Raw genomic sequence first — 17,134 nt, 5'->3', positions numbered from 1 at the left:
ATAGGAATCAGATTCACCTTGCAGGAGAAATTAACGTTAAAGGCTCAGGTTTACTGAGGCTCCTGATAAAGTGACATGCTAATTCTGTGGAGGGAACGGGAGCCACTGGGAGTTCCCAGAGAGCTTCTCCTGAGACACTGAGCTCATGGACTGCAGGTATCGACCGTCCACACCTGATCCTTTGCCCCTGAATGGGGGTGGCATCCTGTTCTGCTTTGCACACAGCATAGGCTGTTTTAGACTTGTGGTCATTCTGAAAAGTTTGTATCTGGCCATGAGTGCAGCAGGGCACAGGTACCTGGCAAGGGGTGGTGGTGGGGGGTGCCTTCCCCTTATGGTTCCTCTGTAAGGCATTAAGCTGAGACAGAAACTTTGATTTCAAGATCTCTGGGGCAAGGAACATCTCTTTTATTTGGGTTTGTACAACCCCTTGGACAAAGGGAATCTGCCTATTAACTGGAACTGCAAGCTGCTACAGCAATACAAATAACACGTCATTAATAATCATAATTATAATGGGCAGACGGGTGAGTTTGGATTCCTCACGTGGATCTCTTGTCCTATGGAAGTCAGTGGCACATTTCCCATTGGCTTCAGCAGGGCTGGGATGCAGCCTTTCCTTTCTGGCTGTATGCTGCTTTGCAAATGGAAAAATATTTGAAGTTCTGTTTTGGTGCCTCAGACTTGGCTTCCTTTCCACTTTAAGAACACTTCACTCCAGCCAAAAGTTTCCTTTGTCTCATAGCCTCCGAAAAAAAAAAAAAAAAAAAGAAAAAAAGAAAAGCTTTCTCCAAATAAGAACATGAGCAACAGAAGTGTTAGGAGAAAGGATACACTTATGATCCAAAAAAAAAAAAAACAACCAAAACTGTTCCCACTGTCTAGATGTCCCAGTCAAGGCCAAAAGAAAGCAGTCAGCTTTGCCAGCAACATCCTAAGCAAAAGAAATAAATGACATCCCTCTGGTGCCCCTGGATGTACAAAGTATCTGGCTTTGCTGCTTTTCTGCTCCCTTCTGCTTCCAATGCAACAGCTGCCAAATTTGTCCTGCCTTGTAGGCATAACACATCAAGCTCAGGGAAAAACCAGGTGCCGAGATGAGTTCTGGAAGTCCTGCAAAGGGAGGAGAGCAGCGTGAAAAAAACACGGCTATGTTAAGAAGCTTCCTTCTAGGATAAAAATAGATGGACACACACACAGGAACTGAAAATCCCTTACTTCTGTTTGCTTTTTCTGTTTGATTTGTTTTTATTCTCTCTCACCTTGCTGCTCCCCTCTCCTATCCCAAACGAATAGTGTTTCCTATCATAGCTCAGGTCTCTTTCAAGGCAAAATATTTTGGAATTAAAAGGAAAAAGAAAAAAATTAGGAGTTATTTCCTAGTGTATAAACCAGCAAATTCCCTTAAGGAAAAACTGGATGTTTAATTTTGCAGTGGAAGACTTGCAAAATCAGGTTTTCATTTCCGCTGACTGCTTTGAGTGGAAAACTGCATAAACATGAATACATATGGTGCACGCATGCACACGCACACACATATATACACACACTGCTTCCTCAGCTGCTGGATACTTGCAGCTTGAAATTGCAGCTAAAGAAGTGAAATTTTGCCAGCACAGACTTTAAATCATGAGATAACACAGGAAGATAAATTCTCCCCTGGCTTTGTTCCTTTCAGTTCAACCAGGTACATGCTGTCTGCTTTTTAGCTAGTAGCCCTGAATACTATTTTGCTTTTGATAGTATATCTCTGAATGTCAGGAGGCTGAACCGGTGGCTCTCTTAACAGAGATAGTAAAGAGAAAAAAGTGCCACTTAATTGCGTTGGAGGAACAGGCATAGAGGGGTAAGGTGGATGGGCTAGGCTCCCCGCCTGTGTGTGCAGCAAACTTTGACATCTACATTTCCTAGAAGTCAAAAAGCACCTATTTTCTTAAAATAAAATAAAATAAAAAAGAAAGTTCAAACTTAAAGGAATCAGGAAGTTGCTTTTACCAGGAATTGGAGGCTGGGGAGCTGGCTGGGCGCAGCCTGCTTCAACACCCACCCAGCCCAGCTGCAGCCTATCTAACACAAACATCGCAGCAGTGGCCGTTTGCCCAGAAACAGCATCGGCCGCCGGAGCCCTCCAACGGAAGGAAGCCAGAGTGAGCCCCGGCCCCCCGCCACAGCCCCCCAGAAATCGGCTCAGGGGGAGGGAGGGGTGATTGGCGGCTCCTAATGGGGAGAAGAGCCGTGCCCATAAACATCGCTGTTATTTTCTTAGGTGAAGAGGCTTTTCTCCACTTCCTGTGATCAAAAAGGGTTGTTAACAGTTCCTGTTAAAAGCCAGTGCTCACACTCTGTAACTTTACACATGGGGTGCATTAGAAACAGGAAAGATGATATTTTCCTCAGCATTCAGAAATGCCAAAAGCTTTACATTAACCTTCAGCATTGGGATTTTACGTTTTTCTCGGTAGGTTTCGTGGGTCAGTCAGGTTTGGTAGGGAAGTGAAAGGACAAGTGAATCTTAAAGGGACTAAAAGTTACAGCTCCCACCCCCATACTGGAGAAATAACCTTGATGGAGCCGTGGTCATCCCTACAGATTTTGTTTATTTGCTTTTTTTGCCTCCCAAAATTTTCATCATAACCCACTTGTAAAAAGGTCTATATGAGGTCTCCCAGGTATGGAAATACCTCCAAGAAGTCACGACAGTTCTTTGGCAACACTGTAAAAACACAGTCATAAGGTCTTCAAAATGCTGAGAAATTCAAAACTCAGCGATGGATCCGTGAGACTTCAAACAAGAATTGAGCGAAGTATTTCAGAAACACTACAGATGCCCTCAAATTCATCGTCAAGCCTTCCACTTCTCCTTGACTAAATGTCTGCACTAGATTCATCTTGTTACCTAGACTTTATCAACGCTGACTGCATCCCAAGGTGTGCTTTTGTGTGACAAGATCATGCACAGAATGAGGAATAAATTTTTTTGAATGAAAGTGAGGCCCAAACCTGCCAGATTTAAGGTTGCCTTTGTGCAGGGTGTTCAAATGTAAGCTGGGACTGTTTCAGCTCAGGGGCCTTTTAAGAGTCTACTATGCCATTGTGTTTCAGTGAAAACATGAAGTCTTCCTTCCATTTCCACATCAGATACTGTTGGTGCCTCACCAGAGGGTGTCTCAGCAGCAGGCAGACACTGAGAGGGTACCGACCTCTGGAAAGGGGGTCAACCTCGGGCTGATGTCAAAAGATGACAGATTTCATTGGCAATCTTTTCTGGTTCATGGATGCTTTGAGTTGAGGTGACATTTATTCACCCCCTTGAACCCCCGAGCTGGCTGAGGTGGCATTTTGCAGAGGACCTATGCAGTTTTTTTAGTCAGGCTTGTGTGCTGCAAGCAGCCACACAGAACCTCAATCTGCTATTTGTCAACGGGGACAGAGCAGTTTTAAAGAAGCTTTTGTTCCTCTGCAAGCAGTTGTCAGCCATGGAAGTGATTTTTAATTCCCAGTGTTCATCTGAAGATGCATTCCCAGGAGATGCAGCCGACCCTCAGAGATGTGGCCTGCTGCCAGGGGGCATGCACTTGGCTTCTGCCATCTGGGCAGCAGCAGCCACTCTGTGCCATGTTGGTAACAGCTCTCTGGTGGAGACAGCAAGTCTGGGAGCATTTTTCTTCAGAATGGCATAGTTTGGCCGTGATTCCTCATATAGACACAGCTCCTCACTGAGGCCCCATTCTTGCAAATATTTATGCCCATGAGTAATTTCAAAAGCATTAGCAATGAGTTGAGTGGGATGAGTCCTGGGTTCACAGCAGACACTGAAGAAAGCAATCCTTTTGCAAGAGGGGTTTATATACATGCTCAAATGTCTTTTGCAGTAAGGATGGACTTAAGTATGTGCTTAAGTGCTTTTTGGAAGCAAAGGATGAGAATTTCCCTGCTGTCTGGGTTCATTTTTATTTGCTGTCTATTGACAGATATTTTGAGAGGGTTGCCCAGACTCATTGTGTGAAATTAATGGTTAAATGATTTGATTTCTGATTATATTTGCAGTTCTTCCTCCTTCTAAATATAATAAAAGACATTACAGCCATTATTCTCTTTTACATTTGTTGCATATAAAAGTACATTCCAGTGCTGAGACCTGAAAGATCAGCTTTTTCCTAAAGCACATTTTGTCTGACTTATAAAAGTTTTACGAGTTATAAAACCCTTGAAACAATAAGTTTCTGATGGAAACGATGACTAGAGCAAAACTAACAGGTGTTGATATAATACTCCTAAAAGCAGGGGACATGGAAATCTAGCTCAGCTAAAAATATGCACGGTTTTATTTCTTCATATTACATGTTTAATACCTTGGTTCTTCAGGCTGAATAGCAGCAAGAGATCATAGGAATCCCGGGTGAGTTTTTGCCTCAGCTTGTGAACTCTTAGCAGGCAATGTGTTTGCACTTAGGAGCAAGCAGCTTCCTAGAGAGCTAGCACCACATCCTCGGCTGGTGTAAACTGGCATAGCCCTAAAGAAGCTGAGGGAGCTGATTTAATAACAGTTAAACACAATAAGACACATCTCTGTTTTGAACTGTGTAATTCAGTGCAGCCTAATGTGAGTTTATTGATGTGGCGGTCTTTATGAGCATTGTCAGGCTACAGGAAAAAAAGGGCAAATCCCCTCGGTTAACCTGTTTAGGCTGGGTTTGCCCGTTCCGTCTTTGATCCCTGGGATCCATATGTAAGTGAAGCCTGCATTTACTGCGTAGACACCTGGTCAACTAATGATGGTCGCCCCAGGCCTAGGCAACACCTCTGTATGCTGATAGCTGCCACTTTACTAAACCACATCCCTGTGAGCCCTGCACACAGGACAGATTGGAAACCCATCCTGAGCAATCCTCGTGAAGCTGAGGCATGTAAGTGAGCCTCCTGAAGCTGGCCGGTGTGAGCACCCCCGCTCTGCTCCTTGCCTAGGCTGGGTCCTCCCTTGCGGGGGACACTGTATGTCATTATCTCCTTTCACATGTTTCTCTCCTTGTCTTCACCCTCCTTGCTCGTAAACTGCAGGAAACTGCCCCAGCTGAGTTATTTTAAGACATGCGTTTGTGATATAGACATACATATAAATAATTTTATGTATCTAAAAACATTCTTTGCTCAGCCTGAGCAGAAATAGGAGTTCAGATTCTGCTGCCATCATGCTACAGCTTCCCAGGGAGGTGATGCTGTGTTATCCATGCAGCTTGCCTTCTATGGGGGCTTCTCACCAGCCCTCATTTCCCAGCCCACTAACAAGGGCTCTGTACATTTGTGTTCTATTAGAGGTGCTGATAAGCACTTTCCCAAAAGGCCAGCCTTATTGATTGTTGTATGCTCTTCACACGGAAGAATATAAATACAATAATGAACTACAAATAAATATCATAAGCTGGGAACTGATCATGTCTTTGATTTCTTTCCTAGCTGAATGCATCCAGCTGTGATGTTCGCTTTTTCTCTCCAAGTCCAGAGTGTGACTCAGCAGTGCCCTGAGAGATTACTGCTGAACTCAAATCCTCCCTTCACTGCTTTAACTATTTGTTCCCAACTGTTTGCTATGGAAATTACTTTACAGGATTGATGATTGATGATTCAGTGCTATGTAGGGAATCCCCTTGAACCCCGCCATGCATTGACTCATCTCATTGCTCATCAGGTCCACCTGCTCAGGACATAACTGTGGTATAAATCCACACTCCCTTACATGTCTGAGGATCCCAGCTGGGGTGGCACATGCTGCCTGCTGGCAGTATGGAAGTGGGTTGCTTGTTGACCTTGGTTTGGTGTCTCATGACATCGCCTGGTTCTGAGCAGTTTTAAATTAGTGTTAATCTAAGAAGTACCTGAACTGCTTCAGCTCTTAGTAGGTGGCACAGACAGGTGATGACCCTAATCAGTGGGTTTTACACATGTGCAGGTAACTGAAGGGTCCTTATCAATGAAACCAAAACCAACAGCTCTGTTGTGATGCAGTTCTAAAATATCATCATATTGCTCCTGAGGAAGAGAAAGAGAATAAGCTGGTGAAGTTGAAATCAATCTAGAAGAACGTGATAGATGGCTAAGAAACCAGAAAGTCAGATATTGCTGCTGCCAGCAGGCACACTTACAGAGTCTAATCCTCTCAAAGACTGTGCTGTGAGAAACATTTTTCCCCTTTACCTTTCTCAATGATACTCACTGATTTATTTGTATTCCCATGGTCCTGTGCTGACGGTCCCTGGAGTTCCTGTACCAGTCAAAGATGATCATAAATTAGTTAGAGGATAACTATGCTTGGAACTTGTAACGAACACAGTTAATCAGGTCCCCACAAGAAAATTAAGTGATTCAATGCACAAGTCTAGGCTCTTTACAGCAAAAGCTCTTCTCTCTGCTCTCTGAGCCCCAGGAAAGGACCATGAGTATGGCTACTGAGTCAGAAAGTAATGCATCTGAATTGCAAAGTAACACAGCAAGCAAACACCAAAAAAAAGCAGACAGTGGAGTGGACAGACAGTTGTTGAGATGGGGCAATGAGAGAGTTTTCTACAGGACTGTCTTAATTTCAAGCAGGGATTACCTCTCCATCACAGCACTAGTAGGTTGTGTTTGGGGACAATTCAGTCAAATGGAAGCTGGTGATCCCAAGACAACAAGGTTAGGAATGCTGACAGAATGAGGAAAAGGAAAAAGAAAGAAATCTAAATCTCTTGGGTGAAGACAGTTGGTGGATGAATCAGTGTGACTCTGGCAGGCATAATACAGCAATATACGGTGGCACCATGATCGATCCAGCTTTGAAAAGATCCCAGTCCTACCACAGCATGTATATCACCACTATTAAAGCAAATATGGAGCCTGCCAGAGGTTTCATCTCTATTTTTTCCCAGAAATATCCTTCAGAGAACTGGGAACATGAGGCTGAATCGGCTGTGTGGAAGTGAGTGCGAGTCTTCCCAGGGACCTGCCCAGGGTGAGACACAGAGGAGGCATCTAAGTGTCAGGGAAGACTAGGAAAGAGTGGCTCATAGGTACACACTTTGTACTGAAACTGAAAGGTTTCTGCTCTCCTGCTTGTAGGGATGTCACACCCCTAGCAGGAATAAAGGTGAAGATATGTACCTGGGACTCACCAGGAGGAGGCCGGGTTCTTTGTGTGGACCAGCAGTGGGTGGCACACCAGCATCCCACAACTTGGATTTAACACCTCCAAACAGCTTGAGAAATGCTGACTGCCAGTCCTCAGCCGTGCTTGATGCAGCCATTGCTTTTGTGTCTTTTCGGAACATTTCTTCTGTCAGCTGGTCTGTTTCATGCCTGTGATTTCTCAGAAAAAGGCATCTTTCCTGGAGCTTTTTGAGGCTCTGAGGAAAATGAGAGGAAAATAGAAGATTCATTGAAACTGGAAAACTTTTAATGCTAGGGCAGGAATAACAGCAGTTGAAATCCAATTTGTCATCACCAAGATCTCATGTTAATTGAATAATTAAAAAAGTTAGCAGTTTGGAGTGTGAATGAAATTTTTGGACATTTTGGCCTTGATCTAATACTGAAAATAAATTAGGGGAAAACTCCAAATTATTTCAATTAGGCCAATGCTGGGCAGTTTTGAAAATCTCACATGAAGGTCCATGGGGCACGGACTCTTATGCTCTGACTTGGTGCCTTCCCAGCATTGCTGTGACATTGCTTGAATGCATTCAGTGTTGTGCAATGTGTTTTTACATATCTTTGGCAGTCTGTCTTTTCAGAAAGCCCGGATGTTTAAGGGTGGAGGAGGAAGGCACTTAGATGTTCAAAGCAGGGACGGTATTTTCTTTTGTCTTGATCTTTAACCTCATTTCAGGCCAGTTAAGTGCTGCCATAACCTGGCTCATAAAATCTACGAATGTAGTTTCTTTTTCATAAAACATTTAAATTAACGAATAGACCAAATTTGGTAACCCCGGCCAATCTCCATGTAAGATAGGACAAGTAGTGGAGCAGAAGTGCCACTGCAGCGTTGGTCAGACTTAGATATCCCCTCCAGCCCATAGAGCTCTAGAGAGCTCTGGGGTAATCATGAGGGCTGTGTAAGTTTTTAAAGATGACTGCATGACTTTAAAGTAAAGCAAAGATTTCCCACTCCTATTAAGCTGCAGCAGCTAAATATATCCTTCCTGTTTACTCTCTGTGTGATTTTAGACTAAGCTCCAGTCTATAAAACAAAATGCATCTCTGGTGTCTCAGCTCAACAAGGAGCAGTACAGCCCTGGTTAGTAATACAGCATCGTCTGACCATCTGCCTCTGCCAAAGCTGGCAACAAAAAATGCTTCAGGCAAGTTCAGGGGACAGCTGGTGATATCTGGATCAAATCAGTTCTGTGGTTTAGTTCAAACTTAAGGGATAAGACATATGCTAATGTTCTTTCTCCTTTTTAGGTAAGCATTTTCATTTGTAATGAGCCATCAATTTTGGAGGCTGCAGACTGGATTCAGAGAGAGAGCCTATGGAGTGTCTAGGACACGTTTGGCTTTGACAAAGAGTTACTTTCCAGATTCTCAATTCATGACAGTGATAGCTGGTTTCAGATATCTTGTAGTTAATTTTTTGTTTTCTTAATCCATAATTAATTTTTTCCTGAATTTTTCCGTTCATAGCAAACCCCTGTTGTAGTCCAGTGAGAGACCCTCTGCATCCCACTTACGATGCAGAATTACACTCAGTAATCATGAATGATTTGGTTTATTCCCTACCCAAAACAGGCGTCTTCTGGGAGGAAAGGGTCACAGAATGATGATTTCTTTTTGTAAGCAGATGTGGGGAACATGAAAAAAAACCTTTTAATAGCCAGTCCAAAAATGACCAGAGGCACTGTTTTGCAATGGAGGGTGTACAACCTAGTAAATCCAAACCTCTCTAATGTAACGTAGCTATTCCTTCCCTACCTCTCTTTCCGTCTCAAAGAAAAAGGTCAATTTTGTATTTAAAAAACACTATCAAAGATTTAATGGTTGTACCATTGGCCATAGTTCAAACAATACAGGCAGGAAAGAATGTACAGCTGTCAAGTGTAAACAGAAATGGGTACAGCTCAGAAGTGCTTCAGACAAATCATTGTATGTCATCGGCTGGTTTTAATTAAGAGCAGACCAAATATTCTCTCCATTCCCCCCCACCCCCCTTTCTTCTCCCCCTGCTTTTCTTCCACCCCTTCAGTAACTTAAAATGATTTGTAGTGTATTGTCTTATTGGTGTCTGTCCTTGTGGAAGTAAGCAAATGAATATGGAAATAGCTTGACTCAAAGTTCAAAGCATATTATGACATCCCAAGGAGACCACAAGATTGTAATCTTAAAACTGCAACAGCAATAGGTTAGACTTGCACCTTCCCACTTTCTGCATGGGAAGTCTTGCTTCAGAAACAGGACCCCATCATGCCGCTTCCTGTTTGCACTTAAATCATTGCTTTAGAAGCAGATTTCAGGCTGATCACCTCAGTCAGGCGAGTCTTCTTCGTTATGTGCCTTGTGCTAGCACCAGGTCTGGCAGGAGGGAAACCTATTTGCAATAGATAACATTTTCAGAAATGAGACGTTAATCAGTACTTAGACTCTTTGGGGTGGGCCAGAGCCAGAGGCAATACAAAGGAACTGAGGAAAGATGTGGTGCACACATTATTTGTTTTTATTTATTTATTTAATGTTGGCTTCTCCAGATTGTCCTGCTTCTGTGTTTTGCTGTTGCTACAGGTATGGATCTCTTCTGACTCTGAGACTTCAAAAAGGAATATTCACCAGTAAACATACTGTAGCTCAGGACCCAGCACTGAAGAAATGCCCTTAGAGTTCCCTCTCTCCCAGTGCTGCAGCACAGAGCTGCTTTGCTGGAAATGCCAAACAGCAGTTTAGCGCATTGTGCTGTATTTCAGGAAAGCTTCGGCCAGTTTGTTTTCAGACGGTGAGGTGGTTGTACTTCTAGAACACCAACGGCATAGTCTGCACACATATTGCAACCCTTTTGAAGGGTGACCTGGAGAAGAAAAGACACTGTCACAGTCCAAAGTGGAGCAGCACTGTGCACTTTGACTCAAGGGTGGAGAAATTAAGTCTTTGCAAGGAAAGAAACCATAAATAGATGTTTGGTTTTACTTTCCAGCTCATCCTGTTTCTCTTTGCTGTGAAGAATAGCAATATGCCAATAGTAATAATGTTATTAACGGTACGTCGTGAAAGGATTGTAAGGGGGGGTGGGGGGTAAAAAAAAATTACATGAATCCCTACTGCAACGACAACAGTGTGAGCATCTTGTAAGAAGGCACCCCTGCATTTGCAAGATAAATGGCGATGGCGAACACTTCTTCAGCTGCTCATACTTGCTGTCGTTGAAAGTCTGCTGTTTCTGGGCACCAGACATTTTCTTTGCTGCTACCCTCAACAGAAAGGTACAGAAAGGGTGCTTTTTCCTTGGAAAGCAGTTTATAGCTTCCCACATAAAAGAATTCTTGGTAGACATCATCCTGTGTGCTAATGACCACAGAAAAGAGTAGACGTCATTGGCAAATGCAGTATCAGTTATTTCCATATTTGCTCATAAGAAAGAGGCAGAAGCAATGAAAAAAACTCAGTTTGTGGCTACCAATAGCTCCATACTGATTAACAAAAACTGCAGACAGGCTTACCTTGCATAAGATTTCTGAAAACTCTTTTGATTTGCTAAAGAAAGCTTTTTCATTTAAAATATTAAGGAAATATTCTTAGTCTCTGAATCACCTGAAAGGCAAAATGTCTCACATGGGATAGTTGCCATATTTTTCTTTTTAAAATGCTGACTTTAACTAAAAACGTGTGACCTAAAGCATATGGAATTAGGCTTGGTCTCTTAGAGCACTGAGGCACAAACTTATCTCATGACCAAAGCTGAGGTAACATGGTTTTTAGATATCAGGTGAAAGCCAGGGTATAGGCACTTTTACTATTTAGGACATGCTACAGCTGTGTAGTTACTTACCAGAAGGCCGTATGCCTTCTGATGACCCTTCAGCAGTTAGGCTAGAGGACAGTTTGTTTGAGGTTTTTTTGCACTGGCCCCTTACTTAATACTGTCAATTAATGCTAAATATAGTGCATGAATCTCTGCACAAGAACTAAACCACTTCCATTTTTCATTTGCTTTTCCAGCATGTCTTTCTCTCCAAAAGAGGATGGCAATCACAAACCAATAGCTGGGAAGCAAAATACCTTGAAAATTTTATTAAGGCTATGTGGAGAGAGAGCAGATCAGTCTTGATTCTGGCTCAATGAACAGCCTAACTTGTACCAGTTCTGGGGCAAAAAAGAAGAAAGAAGAAATGCAAATGATCATAGAAACATGAGATGAATTAAGAAGACATATGGAGATCTCCATGAAATATGGCCTCTAAATTTACTGAGAAACATGTTTCCTATTTGCTTCACACGTTCAAATGTCTGTTTTGTATGCAGCAGAAACAGATTTTCTTGATATTCTGTGTGGGGTTAGTGTAATATGTATATTAATTTATGAAACATAACTCCACAGTGCACGTGTGTATATATTTTATATGTTAATTATTATGGTTATATATAATATGCATGTATTATATTGTGTTTATTGCATAAAGCTTGTATCAGGTTTGGTAAGCAAGCCAATATTTCTACCAAGTAACATAGACAGAGGCCCCCCAGATGGATCAGAAGGATTGTCTGAAAAAAGCCATACTTTTTTACAAGGCTCAGAAGCCCAGTAAAACGTCTCTACATCCTCATGCAGCCTCCCAACAGAAAATAAAAATCCTTTATTAAATAATGTGGCCCTTTAGGGAGACATATATGACATCATCTGAACAAATGTATTTGATGAATAATGCATCATGATGCACCACTCTGTGAGTGTGATTATGGAGCTTGGTGGGTGGGAGGCCTTCAAAAAGGACAAGTTTTCTACCTTAACTTTATTCTTGAAGATAAACAGGAGCTGAGTATTTCTGAGAAGCAGGGAGGGATGCTTTCCTCTGAAATCAATAAGACCCTCTGTGCAAGATCTACTCTTAAAAAACCTGCAGAGGTATTACATTACTTTCAAAGCTCCTTTTCACTTATGTTTTTAAGAATCTATTCCAGCTCAAACCGATTGAGACAAAACAACACCCATATCAGGGGAAAATCAAGTAAAAGAATGAGTTAGTTTCGTGATTCATCAAATTCCTTAATTATTTTTTTATCTCTGTCTGTTTATTCTGTTAAAGTAGATTGCAGCAGTTATGTTCTGTAACTCCACCAAATTCAGCACAGTTGAAGCAAAAATACGCCTTGTATTACTGCACATGAATAAGATACAGGCAACTATATCTACACAATGTTTCTTGTGGATATGCAGGGAGTTCTGGCATGATCCTAGCACAGAGTAGAAAAATTTTGAGAAGTGGCTCCCAATTACATGGGTTGATCATTTTTTCTCTTCCTATTGTTGCTGGGTCATTTTTGTGAAAATCATGGGATGATGAGTTGCAAAGAGTAAGATCAGATTTTAACACAGACTTAAAAAAAGTGAAATTCCACAAAATGAAAACCCCAGAAAATCTCTTCCTTTTTGTTCATCTAAAGAAATGGAAGATCAGGGAAATTCCCGAAGATGATCAACATTTCATGTTCTGTTTGCATTGGCTCAGGTTCATATTTGAAGCTCTGTATTTAACAAGCCATCCTGAGAAGGGTAGATAGCCATGGCTAAGGACAATGGAAACAGTTTCCCTTTGTGGTGTCTGCTGTCACAGTAAGCCCAGAGCTTTGATGTCTGCCTGACACTGTTCATAAGCATTACATTAATTGGGAATATAAAACTAAGAACAATTGCCAACTTAACTGAAAGCACCTACTGATGCCTGGTGGAGGCTCCCCCCAGCTTGGTCAGGCACTGCAGCCTGTTTCAGCAAGATGAGCCACAACATTTGCAGGAGCTTCAGTTTTATTGGCATGGGATCACTGCGTGGAAACAGATGTTAGGATGACGTTCTTCCCTCCAAGTTGTCCCCAAGTCTGTGGCGCATGGCCCCTTGTGCTGAGGTCAGCCTTGTGGGCCCATCGTTAGTGATCCAATTAGGTTAACTCCCTTATTTATCGTTGCTCCCTATGCCCCCAACCCACACCGACCCAAGGTCTTGTCCCAGGGATGCTCCTGCCCCAGTGCCTGCCTTGGGGGCAAGCATTCCTGCTCATGTTTGCTCTGCCTTGTATGTCTGCCCTGGGACTTCAGGATCTAGCAGGGGTTCCCCATAAGTGTGCAGAAGTGAGTTTTGTCCATTCCCTGGACTTCTTAAAGAGTTTGACAAGATTTTTTGAGTCCCCCTCAGCCTCCCTTCAAACGAAAAAGGAAGAACCTCTCCAACCATTTTTTTAGTAGGCAAATTCCTAGTTCAGCTAAAACTACAAGTGACAGAGAAAGACTGGATGGCTCTGGGGGTTAATTACGATGCACTGAGTTACTGTGTCATACAGTAGTGTTCTACTTGAAATCCAATTATGATCAGCAGCAACCAGCTGACAACTTTTTCACTGCATGTGTGAAATGAGTTGTAATCACTGATCTGATTTTAATAGACAAACTATCAGTGTTGAAAGGAAATAAAAAGAAAAGAGATACCCACTGTTTCTTCGGGGAAGATGTCAACAAATAAAACATGCAGGAACATTTTGTACTGAGGGTTTTTTTAATATCTTGGAGTCTCTACAAGTGTAATTTAGAAAATCATAGCCTTTAGAAAAAGTACTTTGTAAGCTGATTAAGGACATCTAGAAATAGAGAAAGTTAGGATAACATGTGGAAACTTGTATTGCCACTCCTATGGCTACTCCAGGTAAGACATGAAGGATATTTTCTGAGTTCTTAGTTCAGGTGGCACACTGGTTTTCAAGGATGAGGAAAACATGTGAAGTTAAGATAAAGAAATAGGTAACGCTTCCAAAAAAAAACCCAACAAAAAGCACTTTTCAGCCAGAAAAAATCTGCTTCACAGTCATTCTGGTTTGGTTGCCCCATGTCTTACTTCTTAGTGTACATGAGAGTTTCTTGAGTAGGCTACGTGAACCATGATGCATTACGGGGAAATTCCCTCCATACACCCTGCCCCCTCACCTTCTTCCCATTAACAGTGCGAGCTAGGAGATGTGGTCTGGCAAGGGTATCTGGAAACTGAGCTACCTGTACTACAGCTCTCTCTGAAACACTTCACCAGCATAACCAGCCTAAAATATTCTGCACTTTTTTGCCAAAAAGATAATGTTATTTGAATTGTTACTAAAAATTTTCATTTGTACTCTCTCTAGTTCAAATGATGTGGCTACTGTGAAAGCCTGTTAAGTTTCTGTGAGACTTAAATGTCATTATTAAAGATATGATAAAAAATTCATAGGCACTGAAAATTAACAAACCTATCCTAGCAGTCATGAGTAAACAACAGTCATTTGTGTTCTCTAAATGACAGAATAAGCTAATGAAATGTGGCCGGAATTACTTACATTGCTATACTTTCGAGGGCCTGTGTTTATTGGAAAAAATTTAGTTAGAAGCTAGAGAGTCCTGTTCATAAAGAGCTTTGTCCTGTTTCCAGTGGAATATCTGCCCAATTTACTATTTCCGTGCAATTTGTCCAGTACATTCCCTCCTCTTGTAAGCAGTTATTTTTACTTGATGCATTTTTCCTGTTCTTGGTTTCTGTGACTTCAATTACATTTCTAAACACAGTCAACATTATTGGCCTTCTTACTCAGAAGCTGAACAAAATCCATGAAAATGTTTTTTTCTGCTTGCAGTAAACAGAACGGGTCAGAGGTGATGCCTACTGCAACGCTGGTGAAACCAAAGCAGATGGTTCAAGCCTAGCTGTCAGAAACACCATGGTGTTGTAAGGCTCATGGCAATATTATGATAGCAAATTATCTCCTTATTTATCTGTAGTTTGTCTTTTCAGTGGGGAAGAACAGATTCAGCAAGTTTAAGAGGAAAGCGTCTCCAAAGATAGCTGTGGATAATGGAGGATGTATGACCAGAGTTCATGTTGTGCTGATGTGGTAGCAATGGAAAGGGTTTGTGCTGGAGTTTGAAAGTCACATTAAATGCCACTCCACATAAAAATCAGTCTCTACTGAGAGTAGGTACTACATGGCCAGACTGAGGATGTGGGGCTGGGAGGGCACGGCACTGTGATGGGCTGCCTGGTGCATGCCAAGAGGTATGTCCCTAAAGATGGGATCCTCAGAGACAAGACCTGGTGAGCATGGGCCACCTAAGATGGCCTACAGGAAGTACTGTGATGCTGGCCACAGCTACGGACATGCTCTGTTCCCCTCAGGACGTGAGGCCAGGCTGAAGATCCAGCTGAAAACTGCATTAGTCCTTTCTCAGAAAGATATACAAGGAAAAAAACCAGCAAAGTTGATCTTCTCTACTAGTGTCCACTCAGGTTCAAATCCCATCTCTTCATGACCTAGAGGTGGAACATGAACCTAATTCTCCATTCTTTGGAAGGATCCTCATCTTTTGGGTAAATTGCAGAGCATTTGGGGTTGGGGCAGTTGCTCCTTCACTCCTGGGGGGGCTGTTGGACTCTGTGTGCCCCCTGCCCTTGCCAAGATGCCATGTTTTCCACTCTGGTACATTTAGTTTAGCCTTAAAATTTGGGTATTATATCTTGCTTCTTCTCAATATTCTGAACTGTAAGACACCATAATGAGATTGGGAATTGATCCTGTCTGGATTTCAGCCCGCATGATTCAGCTGTGAAGTTAACATTATTAAATGGTTCTTCTAGTCCACCAGGAAGTATTAGGGTTGTAGGTTAAGGAGCTTTTACAATTATCTAGTGTTTAATTGAACAAGCTATGACCTGTGTCACTTAGGCAGTTGTTGTCAGAGAAAATATTAGCATATGTTTTTACATTGAGGGTATGCAGAGTGCCACGTACATGTCATATTTAGTGCGGTAATAAATGTATAACAGTATATTGAATTCTCATATTTGTAGAGGTGGTTAGATGGAAGGTGTGTACTTTGTTTAATGCTCTTTACCAACTGCTTCTTAAACAATCAATATTTAATATGCTGTAATTGCACTGTATATTTAAATTGAGTGGTTCTTTGGAGTAAATTGGAGTGGCAGTAAAACTCTGGCTCTGGGCTGAAGGGGTGCATTAGTCACAGTAAGGGTGGGGAAGACCTCCAGTGAGAAAGGCTATGGGACCTGCAGAACAGCTGTGACATCCCAACAGTTCTCACCTGTGGGCTCCTACCTGTGGCCTCCTCTAAAACAGCAGTCACCATCCAGAGGTGACAGGTTAACTCCAATCCTACTGAAGCAGGTGGGTGTTTTTTCACTTAACTGAGCTGCCTTTGGGTGGGTCTGAGCACTAGGTTCAGCTCTAAGTAAAAGAGAATGAGTAACGTCAGTTCTGTTATTATTTTTTTCGCTTAATTTCACATCACAGCTTTGCTCACTGGCCTAGTTCAGTCCCGGAAGAAATCCAGGTGACCCTTCTCACTGCTTGCATTGCTTTAGCATGAGACCAGATTATTTGCAGCAAAGTGCCTATTCACTTTTCAAAAACATACTCAGATTTCTCAACAACCACCACTGATGGTCATTCAACTTAGAGAGTCACAGAGTAACATACAAGCCACAGTGCACAGCATCACGTCTAGGATATTGCTTAAACTACTCACACGTCCACAGGACTAGCCTGAATGTCTCTGACTGCAATATTTGCTGGTTTGATTTGTTACAGAGTTACTCCAGCCAGGAAACAGAAATAATGGCATGTGACGTGGATAACTAACTGTCCACAGCACAGCTGAAAAGAACAGTTCTGCAGCTGAAGGCATTAACTGAAATTTCAAAGTGTTACCAAAAAAAAAAAAAAAAGGGGGGGGGGGGGGAGGGGGAAGAGCCAGAAACTCAGTCAAAGTGAAATTAGCTGTTGAATTTAGAAGAAAATCTGTGAATTTTTTTTCAGTTATTCATTCATCACTAGTCACAAGTTTTGTCACAACTTCAGTGATAAAAACGGCACCCTATTCATGATATTTAAACCAGACGCAGGACACAGATGACTCAGCTGCAGTTCAAAGGGC

The 17,134-nt window shown here is 42.2% G+C and overlaps 1 long non-coding RNA gene across 1 annotated transcript in view; it reads left to right on the top strand.

The window, feature by feature from the left end:
* LOC308058656 overlaps positions 1 to 17,134 on the top strand; it is an 86,105-nt gene that overhangs the window by 50,417 nt on the left and 18,554 nt on the right. Inside the window, exon 2 of the long non-coding RNA XR_013925928.1 lies at positions 1 to 17,134. This exon is cut by the window's left edge and continues 39,899 nt beyond it; it is cut by the window's right edge and continues 18,554 nt beyond it. This is a non-coding gene — a long non-coding RNA (uncharacterized lncRNA).

This window comes from Falco punctatus (genome assembly GCF_963210335.1).
Source record: "Falco punctatus genome assembly, chromosome: 2".
In the NCBI taxonomy this organism is placed as follows: domain Eukaryota; kingdom Metazoa; phylum Chordata; class Aves; order Falconiformes; family Falconidae; genus Falco; species Falco punctatus.
The sequence above is the reverse complement of the archived record's forward strand: the minus strand, read 5'-3'. Positions and strand labels throughout refer to the sequence as shown.